The sequence below is a fragment of the Siphateles boraxobius genome, unplaced genomic scaffold (assembly GCF_051911475.1).
Source record: "Siphateles boraxobius isolate OS27281-9 unplaced genomic scaffold, OSU_SipBor_1 8, whole genome shotgun sequence".
Lineage (NCBI taxonomy): Eukaryota > Metazoa > Chordata > Actinopteri > Cypriniformes > Leuciscidae > Siphateles > Siphateles boraxobius.
The window spans coordinates 6,612,277-6,627,656 of NW_027509208.1; the positions used below are offsets into that span (position 1 = coordinate 6,612,277).

General features: G+C 38.8%; 1 long non-coding RNA gene across 1 annotated transcript; it reads left to right on the top strand.

The window, feature by feature from the left end:
- Nucleotides 1–351: 351 nt before the first annotated feature.
- LOC143729698 (uncharacterized) lies at nucleotides 352–7,140 on the top strand. Its single transcript, XR_013200049.1, has 3 exons — nucleotides 352–581; nucleotides 4,349–4,399; nucleotides 6,953–7,140. It is a non-coding gene; the product is annotated as an uncharacterized LOC143729698 (long non-coding RNA).
- Nucleotides 7,141–15,380: the final 8,240 nt, after the last annotated feature.

Sequence of the window (15,380 nt, forward strand, 5' to 3'; positions counted from 1 at the left end):
CATTTAATAAAAACACTGGCTTTAATCGGTTAACTATTTTCTATGTTTTTCTATATGTTTCATGCGAGGGACGCCAGACAAATGGATGTCTATCTGAGTCCTTAAATTTTCAGGCAGCATGTAACCTGAAGCTGGTCTCTAATTGGTTTCTTAAAGATTCTCCTCCGCGGACGCAGGTCGTTGCATCCCTGGCGAATCAGAATTGGATACATGTTATTTTATCCAATCTGATTGTTTCTCGTCACCTGTCATTCAACTTTACGCTCTTGGCCACTACTAGCAGGCGACTCCGCCAAAACCTTGCTAGGCTGATCACTTTCGTAGAGATAATAAAACCAAAGTTAAAGCAGTTAAACCAAAGGATCTCAGACTGGACCAACCCGATTTACAAATCCAGCTGCAGCCAGTGACTGAGGACAAAGCTACACCCGGAACTGATGGAAATGAGAGGCTGATTCCTGTGGTACACCACAATGAGCTATAAACTTTCAGAGATGGATGATGACCAGAATCCTAGAGGGACAGCAAGACGCTGTCTACTGAGAGCTTCCGAAGCACAATACACTGGCATTCAGCAGACAGTGAGTCTGAATCCTTTCAGTGTTCTCTGGGCATGTTGTTGTCAGTTGTTTTGGCACATTTTCTGCAGGCTTGCATTCCATAATTTAAGATAATTGGGGGAAGTATTTTTCCAAAACGTGACCCATAATACATTGGTAAATTGATACTACTAATGATCATTTGTATTGTATGCCCTGAGAACTGTCCACTATATGTAGAAATAGCTGTGAAAGCAGTTCAAGTAAACACACTGGCTAACAAAAATGTTGTTATTCAATTATGGGCATCTTGTAGGAGAAATGTAAAAGGGTTACAGTTCACCCAAAAATGAAAATTGTTATGATTTACTCACCTGAGTGTCATTCCAAACCTGAAACTTTTATTTATCCTCGGAACACAAATAAAGATACTTTTAATGAAATCTTTGAGATTTCTGTACCTCCAGTGACTCTCTATGCAACTACTACCACAAAGTTCATAAAGATAAAACATAAAGAGAAGCTCGACTGAACCTGCTTGACGTGTGAGAGAACAAACCTCATTGGTTCTTGTGGAAGCTCAAACGTGCTGCGTAACACACGAGAACAAACCTCACTGGTTCTTGTGGAAGCTCAAACGTGCTGCGTAACACACGAGAACAAACCTCACTGGTTCTTGTGGAAGCTCAAACGTGCTGCGTAACACACGAGAACAAACCTCACTGGTTCTTGTGGAAGCTCAAATGCACTGCGTAACGTGACAATGAATCTCATTGGTTCTTGCACGTCAAGCAAGCATGCCTGAGGCCCCATCCACACTACTACATTTTAGTTTAGAAACGCAGACCTTTTGCTACGTTTGCACCTCCCGTCCACACTAAAACGGCAAAAACGAAGACCTAAACGGAGGAGTTAAGAAATGCTGCCGACTCCGTTTTGCGTTTTGAATCTCCGGAGGGCGTTTTAGTGTAGACGGGTCAAAACGGAGGACTTTAGAAATGATGACGCAGAGACTCACGCTCGGCTCTCTGATTGGATGTCATACAATGGAAGAAAACGCACAACAACAGCCTGGACTACAATTCTGCATTTCACAATGCTATAACTGGCTACATGCGCCGGAGGCAAGCTATTATTCGAGCAATCTGTGACAGTTCCCGTGTGCAGCGGCGTTAACGACCATACATGGAGCGTCGGTTTTGAGTTAAGCCGGGGAGAACCAGCGCATGGTGGGATAATTTTATCAATGAAGTTGTAGTTCTTGAAGAATGGTGCGAAAACTTGAATGTCCAGATCGGCACTTATCAACCTCAGCGAAATCTGAGGAATAGTCAATCCGTTTCCTGTTTACACCGGCACGCGCATGCCCAGTGTAGGTGAATGGTGACGTGATCCGCGTTTCAGTCGTTTTAATGTGGACGGAGATCAGTTCTAATACGCAGCTAAAACGCTGGTGTGGACGGAGATCATTTTCGTTTTAATTCTCCGTTTCTAAACTAAAACGCAGTAGTGTGGATGGGGCCTGAGCTTCCGTTTACCATAACCAATGTGTTTGTTGATAAATGTTTATATGTGAATAAAAGCTACCTACATTAAATCTGGTCTTCATATAAAGCGATTGTGTCTCTTCAGAAAATTTGGACTAAACTGCATCAATTCAAAAGCATCAAAGTGGTAGTTGCGTAGACTGTCAACGGAGGGACAGAAATCTCACAGATTTCATTAAAAGTATATTTCTTTCCTTTCCGAAGATGAACAAAACTCTTATGAGTTTGGAGTGACATAAGGTTGAGTAAATGACAGAATATTTATTTTTAGGTGAACTATCCCTTTAAACTACAGATTTCAACCAGATTAATATTTCTGGCAGTAAAATCCAAAAACGCAGTGATAAATGGAATCTTATCTATATTTTTCTCAGAACATTGTTCATTTTGTAGTTGATATGGATGCCAATGGAAACCTATGTATGTCTTGCTTTTGTTAATTGGAACATGTAGAAGGTGAAGTGAAAAGGCAATTTTCACTGTAATTGATCAGGGACCATTAGGTGACCTGACTTCACTGGTGCTGGAGGAGGTCCATTACTCTTCGCTGAAATACAGAGCTGGAGCACCTCTTCTGCTCGGGATAAAACTGCTGATAGCAGCACTTGATGTGCCAGCTATCAGATTAGAAAACTGAAGCCACAAAATGCTTAGCAGCATAATGCAATTCAAATACGTGTATGTTTTACAAATGATTTAAAGGGCCCCTATTATGGATTTTTGAAAATGACCTTTCATGTAGTGTGTAACATAGCTCTAAGTGAATGAAAACATCCTGCAAAGTTTTAAATCTTAGTGCAAATCTTTGAGTCCTGCTAACTGGTTAACTGACATTATTACTGTCTTACTGAAATACTTCTGCTAATCAGCTGTGGGCCACTATTACCTAAAACTGTCTATAAATGCAGACTGTCCGTTGTTCTCACTACTTTGAGGAAAGAGTAAGCATTGAGCAAGATTTGTTTTACCAACGTTTATGTTACATCAGTCATTCATGTTTGAGCTCGTCTACATTGCATACATGCACTGTTATTGAGACAGTTTCCTCGTGTTCGCCGCAATATATTAGAAAAATACTCTGTAAATAAATTAGTACCAGTAAAATTATCAGTTTGTTGATAGACATGCACTTGTTAATGCTGATGGTGAGGAATGTTCTTCCAATGTTTCATCATCGGACTTGCGCTCGGATTGATATGGTAAAATCGACGTCATTGTTCATTACTGTGTTTAGTTTACGGTGTAGGAAGCAGAGCTGACGTTGTTTTGGCAATGGGCATTTTGTTTTCGGCGCGCGCATTGTATGCGGTAAACCAATCACAACAGACTGAGCTGTCTGGCCAATCAGAGCAGAGCAGGCTCTTGGAAAGGAGGGATTTAGAGAGGCTGATTCATCTGACGGGTCGTTTGAGAATCATTGAAAATGTGGTGATGTGCAAATATATATTATGAGGAAATGAAACCTCGTTTTTTGACCTTTGATCCATGTAAACCTGTTGTAGGTGACTCCAAAACAACATTAGGAACATTTGGTTTTAAATTGCCCCTTTTATGCTATTTTAAAGTTTAAAATAGCGTAATAGGGGCACTTTAAAACCGAATGGGATACCACCATACAATTGAATTTCATAAGTATAAACAACTAAGATATTCATAGATTGATTCCCACCAAATGTGTAAACACTGTGGCTCTGTGCTCTCAAAACATTATTCTGTTTGATTGATTGTTCTGTTTGTTGCATTGCATCCCAACCAGCCTGAGACTGAAACACTGGCTAATCAGTGGTGTGAGTTTGGGGTAGAACTATTTGTTTACCCAACTAATGGCTGGTAGTGTTATTTTAAAAGTATGTAAACTATTATAATATTTATTAAAATTTTGATTTACTTTTGTTTTTTTATGTGCTCATTTTATATATATATATATATATAAATTCATTTTGTTTTAGTATACTTCAACTTAATTTATTTCAGTTAGTTCCCAAGGCTACATTTCACATTTTAGGTTTAAGTTTAAATTTTTCATCTAATATTTATTATTTTAATTTATTTCAGATTTATTTCAATTAGCAAAGTTTTAGTTTTAGCTAACATTAAAAGCACTGATGGCAGGGAAACCTGATTGAATACTGTCATTATTTGTGCAATTCCATTTGGTGACACTAGTTGTGCATAATTTAAACTATGAATATTTTCTATCTTTAAATACCTAAACATGTAACCAGACATATACAATAACTCTGAAACTGTTGACTCTTTCAGGGTACACAGAAAAGAAGGAAGCTCTCTTGGAACTGACAGAAGAAATAAAACGTAAAACACTTAACATGAAAAATGTCTTTTGGAATGTCTTATGGAGCCAGTGAAAAATGTTCATCACTTACTGAGTTTATCGGATCTGCAAATCATTGCAGCCCATTAAAAGCCATTAAAACAGGTTTTTCTTAAATAGGGCTTTGTTTAAGGGGAAACTTAAATTTGCTCAAACTGAGATGCTGTGAATTGGATCTGGAGGAAGCCATTCTTACACCATTAACACTTAACATTATCACGTTACCTGTTCAGACAAGGTGTATGCAGGGCCACATCTGTTCAAAAACAGTACCAAAACTAACCTCAACAATTTGAAGTAGAACAATTTGAAGCACCGTAAATCCTTAGCATTGCAGGAAGACTAATCCTAACCAGCCCTTTCCTTACTTTGTTCACTTCCCTTCATCCGCAGATAAGAGCCACATGTACACTGAAACGTGCAGTTCATCGACATCCACCATAGTTGTGCTAAATCTCAGGAATGTGAGAGACAGTCTGTGGATGATAAGCAGACAGAAGATTATGAGGTCTGAGGGAGGAAAAGAGTGGAAGGGAGTCTGTTTTCACGACCCCTGAGCAAACAGAGAAGTGAGAAGGTGTGATTGTTTTCTGTAAAGATAGTTCACCCCAAAATGAAAATTCTCTCATTTACTCACATCACTTACATCATTTAAGAAGATATTTTAAAGAATGTCGGTAACCAAACTGTTGACAGGCACCATTTACTTGGGCTCCACCAACTGTTTGGTTACCCATATTCTTCAAAATATCTTCTTTTGTGTTAAGCGGAAGAAAGAAATTCATGCAGGTTTGGAGCAACTTAAGGGTGAGTAAATGATGACAGAAATTTCATTTTTGGGTGAACTATCCCTTTAATAAATTATAATATCAGTCGCTTAAAACATCTATACATGCTTAAACACTGTAAAGCAAGAGTATGGCAGAACTTTAACAACACCCTATGATGGGGACCTCCCTCCTTGCACTCGGTGGCAGATTAGATTATCTGTCTCAATGCCTTCTGCACACATTTGCGGATGTCCTTGCCCAGGGAAATGAACGCACCATTCCAGGGTGGAGACCAATCATCCTGGAAATAAAAACAGATTTGAGATAAGCACTCTGTCCATCTTTTGAGTCTGCTGGACTCTATTACTGTATGTAGATGCTGAGCTGCATTTTAAAATTACTTCACCCTTAAGACGGTTAATTAGAAGTGATTTTCATCAGGGCCTAAGATATCTTTATAGAGATCCATGATGCCTCAAAATGACCATCTACAGCGCATAGAGATGATTACGGCTCTGTCATGAACCTAACTTAAAATATGTAAGTGCCATTGTTTTGTCTCAAGATTCACACCAGTAATGTTTTTTTTTTTCCAATGCACATTTATAAAAGCTACTAAAATGCCCTAACTGAACTAAGGGCTAATCCTCGCTTAATCCAAGCCCTCTCTCTGAAACTGGGCCTTATATGTTTTTAAACTTCACTTTAGATCCATATTTTTATTTTTATTCCAGATACTTAATGTGATTGTAAGGGTTAGGGTTAGATAAAAAAAAAACACACACCAATAATTTGAGTTAAAGGTGAATGAATTCCTTTTGCAACTTTAAATTTATAGACGTTTATAACTACCCCTTTTCAGCCATAAGCAATACAAAGGCTTTTTGTAGTTTATATGTGACACTTAAATTTTTATTCTGTGTAAGCAGAGCACATTGCCTTTGATATCATCTGGCAGTGATGATGCAGTAGAAGTGGATTTCAGACAGTGCTATGGTTTTTGGAGAGCAATGACAGACGCTCAATGGCATAAGGACAGAGGAACCTCACAGATGGCTTCTAATGGCACTTACTCAGGAAGCGAGAAGGTTCTGCTTTCACCATCATCGCAAAACCATTAACAAATTATGACAATGGTAAATCACAGGTGCAGAATATGACCTCTTGTCAGTGTAAATCTCTAAAATGGCACTACACCAACCAAAAATGGTGAAAAATAATAGAAAAATATAATGGCTGTATGAAGCTTTGTAGTAATGCTCAAAACAAAGCTTACTTTTTAGGGATGAGGCTGTTGACTGCAACATTATAATCCTATGTGTTTAAAGACTGATGTGATACTGCAAATTGCAAAAACAAGATATTTTTACTAGATAACTTGATATTATCTATAATAATATGGTGTTCCGGGCACGTCCCACTGGGAGGAGACCCCGGGGAAGACCTAGGACACGCTGGAGAGACTACGTCTCCCGGCTGGCCTGGGAACGCCTCGGTGTCCCCCCGGAAGAGCTGGAGGAAGTGTCCAGGGAGAGGGAAGTCTGGGCTTCTCTGCTCAGACTGCTGCCCCCGCGACCCGGCCCCGGATAAGCGGAAGAAGATGAATGAATTAATGAATGAACTTGATATTATATTTGACATTTTGTTAGATGTATGGGGATAGAAATGGAAAAAAATATATATAATTTATAAGTATACCATTTTAAGTTTGTTTCAATGGATTATGACATCCACAGAAATCACCTTTGTTTTATTTTCCATCAGGTGAACAGTGAGCTACAAACTTACAACTTTTTCAAAGAGATGCATTCAGTGAGCCAAGATGGTGGCTGGACTGTGCGATTATTAGTTTTTGTTTCCAGCTGCATAAATGATGACTGCTTGACAGAGAGACACCACATATCTGGGAGAGTTTAACATGAACGTCATCTCCCAGCAATCATCTCTGCTTATAAACTTCCAGCGGCCCATACAGCAACTCCTGCCATTTTTATTCATTCTCTCCCAGCTGAAGAGCCCTGGTACTGTTGCTGTAGAATGAGTAACGCTGCTGTATTTCGTTCCTCCTTGTTCATACACAACATTGTTAGATGTGAAATCTGGAATGTTGCACTAATACTATGAGTATTGAGTGCTGGTGTGTGAATAGAGCTTGTCCTGGAATAGTGTGACGGGGACATCAATGAGAACGCTTAAGAATCATGCACACTGCAGAGCACATATTTCAAAACCGCAAGAGTTACAATTCAAGGTAGGTGCCCATCTGTTAGATGACCTCTACTGTAAATGCTGGAGGAGAACAAAGTTGTGTGTGTGTGTGTGTGTGTGTGTGTGTGTGTGTGTGTGTGTGTGTGTGTGTGTGTGTGTGTGTGTGTGTGTGTGTGTGTGTGTGTGTGTGTGTGTGTGTGTGTGTGTGTGTGTGTGTGTGTGTGTGTGTGTGTGTGTGTGTGTGTGTGTGTGTGTGTGTGTGAGTGTGAGAGAGGAGAGGAAAGAGTTGTTATGGTGTAAAGAACAATATATCGTTGCAATCTCTAATGTCATATGTTTAGCCTGCAGTTGACCCTGTACTGTTATCAGGTGTGAGGACCGCAATAAAGGTGACCTTTATCTGCCAGCTCAATTCCACAGAAGCCACCCACATCAAAACCAGCACTGTCTGACTTTCAAAGCCAGGTAATAAGTAATGCTCAGTGACACATACATTTACAAAATATTTTCTTAGTTCCTGTTGAATGTTTGAAATTAACTTTTGTAAACCAATGTGGAAGGACACTTCATTTCCTAGAATGCATTACCTGTATTTTTGAATACATAGCAAAGTCCGTTTCCAGAAGTACTTGCTTCATGGGATTGAAGTTATTTTCCCTCATTAGAGCTGTACAAAGTACATAGTCTTGTACCTTTTGTCTTTTTTGTCCTGATTTTCATATACTTTTTTGCTTTGAATCAAAGATTGTAATGTTACGATTCACCCCGTATCTGGTTGGTTTGGTTTAAAAATCATCATGGGAAAACTAATAGGAAAAATACTTCCGGAACCAAGGCCACTGAAACAGTGGACAGGCACTGTTGCACTCTACTGGAATTCAGTAAATTCCTTTTCCGGTAATTTCAATTCAAATTCTAATTCAACTTCCTGTGGGGTGTGGCTACATCAATTCAAATGCTAACATATACATTTAAAGGGAACAGATTTTTAAAATGTTGCCTAACCCTGCTACAGTATGTGTGGATTTAATGTCAGTTCTTCCATTAAAATGTTAAGCAAGGTTCTTAAACTTCACCTCAACAAAGGACAAAGCAGGTGATCCTACAGCATGCAGAACTTAAGACTGATGAAAGACAAAGAGTCACAGTGGACATACTGGTGAGCTGAAGACAGGACAGATAAATTAGGTCAAGCCTTTGTGGTGAGCAGCCAGCAAGAGTGACAGCTCCATTACCCAGAGGTGGGCAGATGCCCGCAGCATGCAGCTGGGGCAGGTGGGGGGAGGGCGGCGAGAGCGGGGAAGGGTAAGCAGGTGTTCTCCCTGTGGGCAACACCCTCCCCATCCTCAACAACCACCAGCAGCCCCCCAGCTAGGCACACTCCCCATGACACCCACATATGGGCTCCCCACCTGGACACTCAACCTACCACACTCAGCTGAACTTCACAACCTAGAAAAAGACAAGTACTGTTTGAGGGGTTGTGTTCAAAGACGATCAGTCAAAACGTGTGAAACCATTGAGACAACTGGAAGGATGACAATTATGAGGCATTTTCCTAAAGTTTTGTTATAATCGTGGAGTATTTGTGTAGTTAAAAGTTGCTTCAGTTGGTTTAGGGATGTTGTTGTTGATGACATAAGTGGGGAAGCCCAAATAGCCTTAGGTGTAACTGGCACGCGTTTTAAACACCTGCAGAGTTTTTTTGTGTACTGGAAGTAGCTAACTAAAGGTAGTGACTGACTCTACTACCTTAACTATTTTTCTGTAGCACGACAGTAGCTTTTTTCATAATAATGTCGTTTTTCCAGCAACGACCTAATTTTCAGAGGAGTCGCTACATGGATTTTTTAAAGCGCTCACCTAAACTGATTCTCTCTCTCATATGTTACATTGGAAAGTCTCATTCATTCTAGTGAGTCGGTTTGTATTAAAAGGATCTCCTCTTACACATGTAGCATTGTACAGTCCAGTTCATTCCAGTGAATCGGTCCATCCTAAACCAGGGGTGCCCAATGCTGTTTCTGGAGACCTGTCTTAATCAAACACAACAGAACCAGCGAATTAAGATCTTCAGGAGCACTTGATAATTACAGACAGAAGTGTTGGATCTGAACTCTGCAGGTAGGTAAAGGGATGCAACGATATGAATATTTTGTCCAATACCGATAATTCTTTATATATTTGAAAGCCGATAACCAATATATTGTCCAATCACAATGTCCAAATCTAAATCCAAATTTTTATTGAATTTTTGAGAGCGTGATTACAAAAACAAAAGGCTCACCATTAAAAGTCATCTTCCAAGCACACAATTATAATGTTCTCATTATATTTTATGTAAATTATATTTTAATTATAAAAACACATTGCCCCTTTAACTAAGTTCAATGTAGTTGAACATTGGTGTGTGTGCATGCATTTATTTGCTGTCATTTGGAGGTCAGCACTAATTCCTGGTATAGAAAGAGACTGTAGCCACAGCTCGATCTATCATCTGTGATGAAAGCCACAACTACATTAGCTTCCTCTTGCATTCTTTACTAACAGTCAGGTGTGACCTCTCCCCTGAAGTGTGAAAGTATATTTCCACATGAGTCTTTTTGAGCAAACCCTTCCCTGTCTTTCTTCACATGGCATCTATGTGTTTTAAGCACATGGCTACCTGAAACAGGTCTGAGGTCAATTCAGATGTAGTATCTAAACCTCTTCTTCAACGATCCTTCTGATTCCCACCTTTGATGTTTCGCCACAGTTCTGGGGCAGCAGGGCAAACAGCACCTGTCCTGTGAAGTCATGCCTAAGGCATCTCTCAGGCTCAAACTAAAAGAGCATGTAAACGACTGCACCTGAGGGCATCACCATTGGCTGAATCTGATGTGATAGATGTAGAAACATGCAACTGTTGCTTTTAGAAGTCTCTGCTGAGGCACTTTATCAGCAAATGCATGTTAAATACAGGCACAATACTCCGTAGCACATCCTGTTAAATTTATGTTAAAGGGATAATTAACATTTTGTCATTTACTCAACCTCATGTTGTTCCAAACCTTACTATGGAAGTCAATGGGTGCGTCAACTGTCTGGTTACCAATATATTTAAAAATATCTTCTTTTGTGTTCAACAGAAGAAAGAAACTCATTCAGGTTTAGAACATAGACTGTAAAAAAAGATGGACGTACCTTCACTCTCTTCCATTGTAGAAAAGTGAAGCCACCAATGTCCCAATATGGCGCTGACATAAAGTTAAACATGGGAATGAAAAATTTTAAGTTAGAGCTCCAATCTCCTCCTGAAAAAACTCTGTTGGTGCCTCAGTGTCTACTTCAAGCTGTCAATCACAGCTGTCAATCATGACGTCACACGCATCAAATAACTTACTAAAAACTTATTTTAAAAACGAACACTTTGACTTACATCAGCGTGATAAAAAAACTACCTATAATGACAGAAACCATCTTTGGAAAAAAATGTATTTGATGTATAATTTGATTATTTAGTTTGTCTCACATCCCATTCGATTACATGGAGAGGGCGGGGTTTATGACCTACATTGGGACCAGCCACCTGGTTTTGGCTTCACTTTTCAAGACGTGTGTGGCACACATGGTTTGGAACCATAGATATAAACACTAGATGTCGCCTTGGCTACGGCAGTTCATTGGAACAAATTCGTCAATAAAGCCGCCATCTTGAAACAGGGGAACCCCTCATCAGCGTCAATGTAGGAAAAGGTCTAACGAAATAAAATAACCATAAATCGTCATGAATGTGATTTTATAGTTTTGGTTCGTTCCAACGGTCAGTTATGTATTTATTATAGAGTCCAGAGAAATTTAAAAAAATGTAAAAAAAAATCATAATCTTGTGAAATGTAATCCCTTGCTGTTCGGTTTTTAGATTTTTTGTGTGTTTGTGTGAACATCCATACGCAGCACAAAAGTCCAGGATCATCCATGAATTCAGCGTTACCTAGCTACTTCCTATGCCAACACCCCTGTTCCAAGATGGCGGCGGTTTTGACGCATGCTTAGAACCCCAAGGCGACATCTAGTGTTTATATCTATGGTTTGGAACAACATGAGGTTCAGTAAATTACAACATTTTCATTTTGGGGGGAACTATCTTTAAGCTGTGGTTGCCAGAAAATCAAGGTTAATATAATATTATATTATTTTACAGGCAAGATAAGGTAACTTATATTACAGTTAACTGTTAATATAGTTAACTTATATTAACAGTTAAACAGCTTTTTACTGACACTTTTATATTCTTGGTTAAAATGATAGATTTTTTTAGTGCTGTCAAATTAATGAATTACATCTAACATAAAAATCGTTGTTTATATAATATATGTGCATATATATTATTATATTTATAAATCGTGTGTGTGTGTGTGTGTGTGTGTGTGTGTGTGTGTGTGTGTGTGTGTGTGTGTGTGTGTGTGTGTGTGTGTGTGTGTGTGAAGCCTATAAACATACCTACGTACATACATATATACGTGTGTGTGTGTGTATATATATATATATATATATATATATACAGTGTATATATATATATATATATATATATATATATATATCCATACATAAATGGGTATACACACATATATATATAATATACATATAAATATAATATATAGCCTATACATATATAAACACAACCTTGTATGTTAGATGTGATGAATCAATTTGACAGCACTTGTTTTTTTTACAATGTACAATCACCTACTGAGTACATGAATCTAAGCAGGAATGACCACTTTAATTTAATTATTTCTATTTACATAATGAGACCTATCTACTTCAAATACTAGTAAACAGCCCTTGCAAAACTATCTTAACAATAGACTATTTCACACTGCATGAAAAGTAATGTTCAGTGCTGCAGTATTTTGTACAGTGATCACTTATTATTGACACTCAACCTCATACAAACACATACAGAGCCAAAATGTGGGGCCATAAGTTGATACTGGAAATGACTGTTTCTCAGAATACACACTCTGAAAGTTGGCATGACTTCAGGAGCACTCTGGATTGAGAAAACATGTTCTTCTGCTCACATTTCCCTGAAACAGCTGACAAAAGAACATTATCCTGAAACTCTATTCTTTTTGGCTTGTGTACTTCAGTAATGGGCACAGGGAGAGCCAGAAAGGCTAGCTCTTAGTTGTGTGTGATGCTCCAAGGGATGCCATTCATTCATGCAAAGTTAGACACATTCCTTTGTGTTTGCACCACTGATAGTCTCTGGAGGAAAAGGTCAAAAAACACTCACGCTGTGTAATTGTAAGATACTAGTACATCATGATGGCTCACAGACTCTTCCTTTGTATAATAAAATCAGAAAACATTCACCATTCTACTACTACAGGAATATTTTACATTTTTAAACGTTTGCCAGTTAGGTTACTGTGAGTGTGACATAAATGGGAAATATTCTATTATATGAATAACATGAAAAATCTAGCAAGTTAGATTGGTTTTAAATGAACCATGCTCAGAATGGTTATGAATTATGTAAGCTTACTGAAATGTGTAATGCTTAAAGGGTTAGTTCACCCAAAAACGAAAAAGATGTCATTAATGACACACCCTAATGTCGTTCCAAGCCGTTAAGACCTCCGTTCATCTTCGGAACACAATTTAAGATATTTTAGATTTAGTCCGAGAGTTTTCTGTCCCTCCATTGAAAATATATGTACGGTATACTGTCCTTGTCCAGAAAGGCAATAAAGACATCATCAAAGTAGTCCACGTGACCTCAGTGGGTTAGTTAGAATTTTTTGAAGCATCGAAAATACAATTTGTTCCAAAAATAACAAAAACGATGACTTTATTCAGCATTGTATTCTCTTCCGGTTCTGTTGTCAATCCGCGTTCACGAGGCCAGTGACGCTGCTGACGTAAGAAGCTGCTGACGTGTTATCTGGTGCGTCCGTGTATTCGGGTTCAAATAAATATGTCTGGTTAAAAAAAATACAAGTCTTCCCCTGTGTCGAAATCCTTAGAGATGTTTGCAAAGATTGTTTTGTTTGCAGCGTGCGTCTCCCTCAGACTGTAAACTAAGCTCGGGCGCACCAGATAACACGTCAGCACGTCTTACGTCAGCGGACTCATGAACGCGGATTGACAACAGAACCGGAAGAGAATACAATGCTGAATAAAGTCGTCGTTTTTGTTATTTTTTGAAACAAAATGTATTTTCGATGCTTCAAAAAATTCTAACTAACCCACTGAGGTCACATGGACTACTTTGATGATGTCTTTATTGCCTTTCTGGACAAGGACAGTATACCGCACATAGATTTTCAATGGAGGAACAAAAAGTTCTCGGACTGAATCTAAAATATCTTAAACTGTGTTCCGAAAATGAACGGAGGTCTTACGGGCTTGGAACGACATGAATGTGAGTACTTAATGACATAATTTTCATTTTTGGGTGAACTAACCCTTTAGACAGTGTTCAGGTTCAGTCTCAGAGGTGACCCAGAGACTAAACAACTGCTGATCCTGCTTTATAAGGATTGTGTCCCTACGCGTTGCACTTGACCTGCTGGACCTGCAAATAGTGCTGTCAATTACTGTGTATGAAAATGTATCTGCGTAATGCCAAGCCAAGAAAACATTAATTGTTATTTGATTGTGCATGAGATGGCATTTATCAAAGGCTTAAAAAAAGAGACCGAGGCGAAGATGAGGAAAAAGAGAGGGGTTGTTGTCCTGCAGGTGCGCACAGGCAGGAGCTCGAGAGGGACAAGAGTACGCGCGTTCACACAGCTCTGACGCTTGTTTGAAAGTCAAAGAGTAGCCTACAAGCTTGGCGCCAGAGAGTCGCGAGCTCAGGGGAGCGCGTTCACGAGCGATGGGCAAGGGCACTTCGGTTCATTTACGCGACTTGTTTGAGTCGGTTCTTTCCAACCATAGACAGTGTTTCCAACAGGTCGTTTCTTAAAAAATCGGCTCTCAGTAAAACAATTCAGAGGTTCCAATTAGTCTACGTCACATGTAATTGCGTCATCAAGTGTCCCCTGACATCCAGTCCGGTTAATTAATACATTTTATTTTATTAATAAGGTTGGGTATTGTAATTTATTGTGAAGGCTATCTTTCAGTTTGTTGGATCATCTCTCGAAAACGTAGGCAAATAAATTCAAAACAACTATTGATTTATGATGTTTGTTGATAAAACTGTCAATCAGCCACTTTTTATTTCTAAACAGTTCGCCTCATCACTCCTTGTTAACCCCATATGACCTCACTGGTTGGTTTCCAGGCTTATTAGTTCAAGTCAATTTAATTGGGGTATAGCCTACCATCAATTAAATTGACTTGACCTGAACTAATAAGCCTGAAAACCATGGATTTTCACAATACACAGTGCTTAGCATGTGAACACACCCATGCTGAAGTTGACTAAAATGAGGAATAAAAAAATCATCTTTTGGAAATTGATCTTAGTCTTAATTTCAAAAATGGGGAAAAATCCAACTTTTAAGGACACCAACTTTCTTTGTAAATTGTAATTGAGGAATTAATTATTTTTTTATTCCTCTTTTTAGTCAACTTTAGCATAAGTGTGTTCACATGCTAAGCACTGTACGTTACAATACAGAAAATCGCTGTTAATGTTCACAAGTTTACAAATGCCTTATAGCCTTGCTTTAGCAGATTAGACCGGGGCGATATGAGATTTGCGATGATAAAACTATCAAGCAGCGAATTGCTAGCATATCCTATCGGTTTTGCGATTAGTTGTCCAGGTCCTAAATCTACTCTTTGTGCTCAGAAACAGCGCTGATTGTCCTTGAATCAGTTAAACATCCTGCATTAACTCGTTTGCAAATTCTTTAAAAGTCCATGCAAAATTAGAGTGTCAACAAAACTGACGTCTGGTTACGTGTGTATCCCTGGCAAAATCAGTACGTTCCAATATAAACATGTGATGTTATGTTATTTATCTGCTCTGCGCACGCAGTTG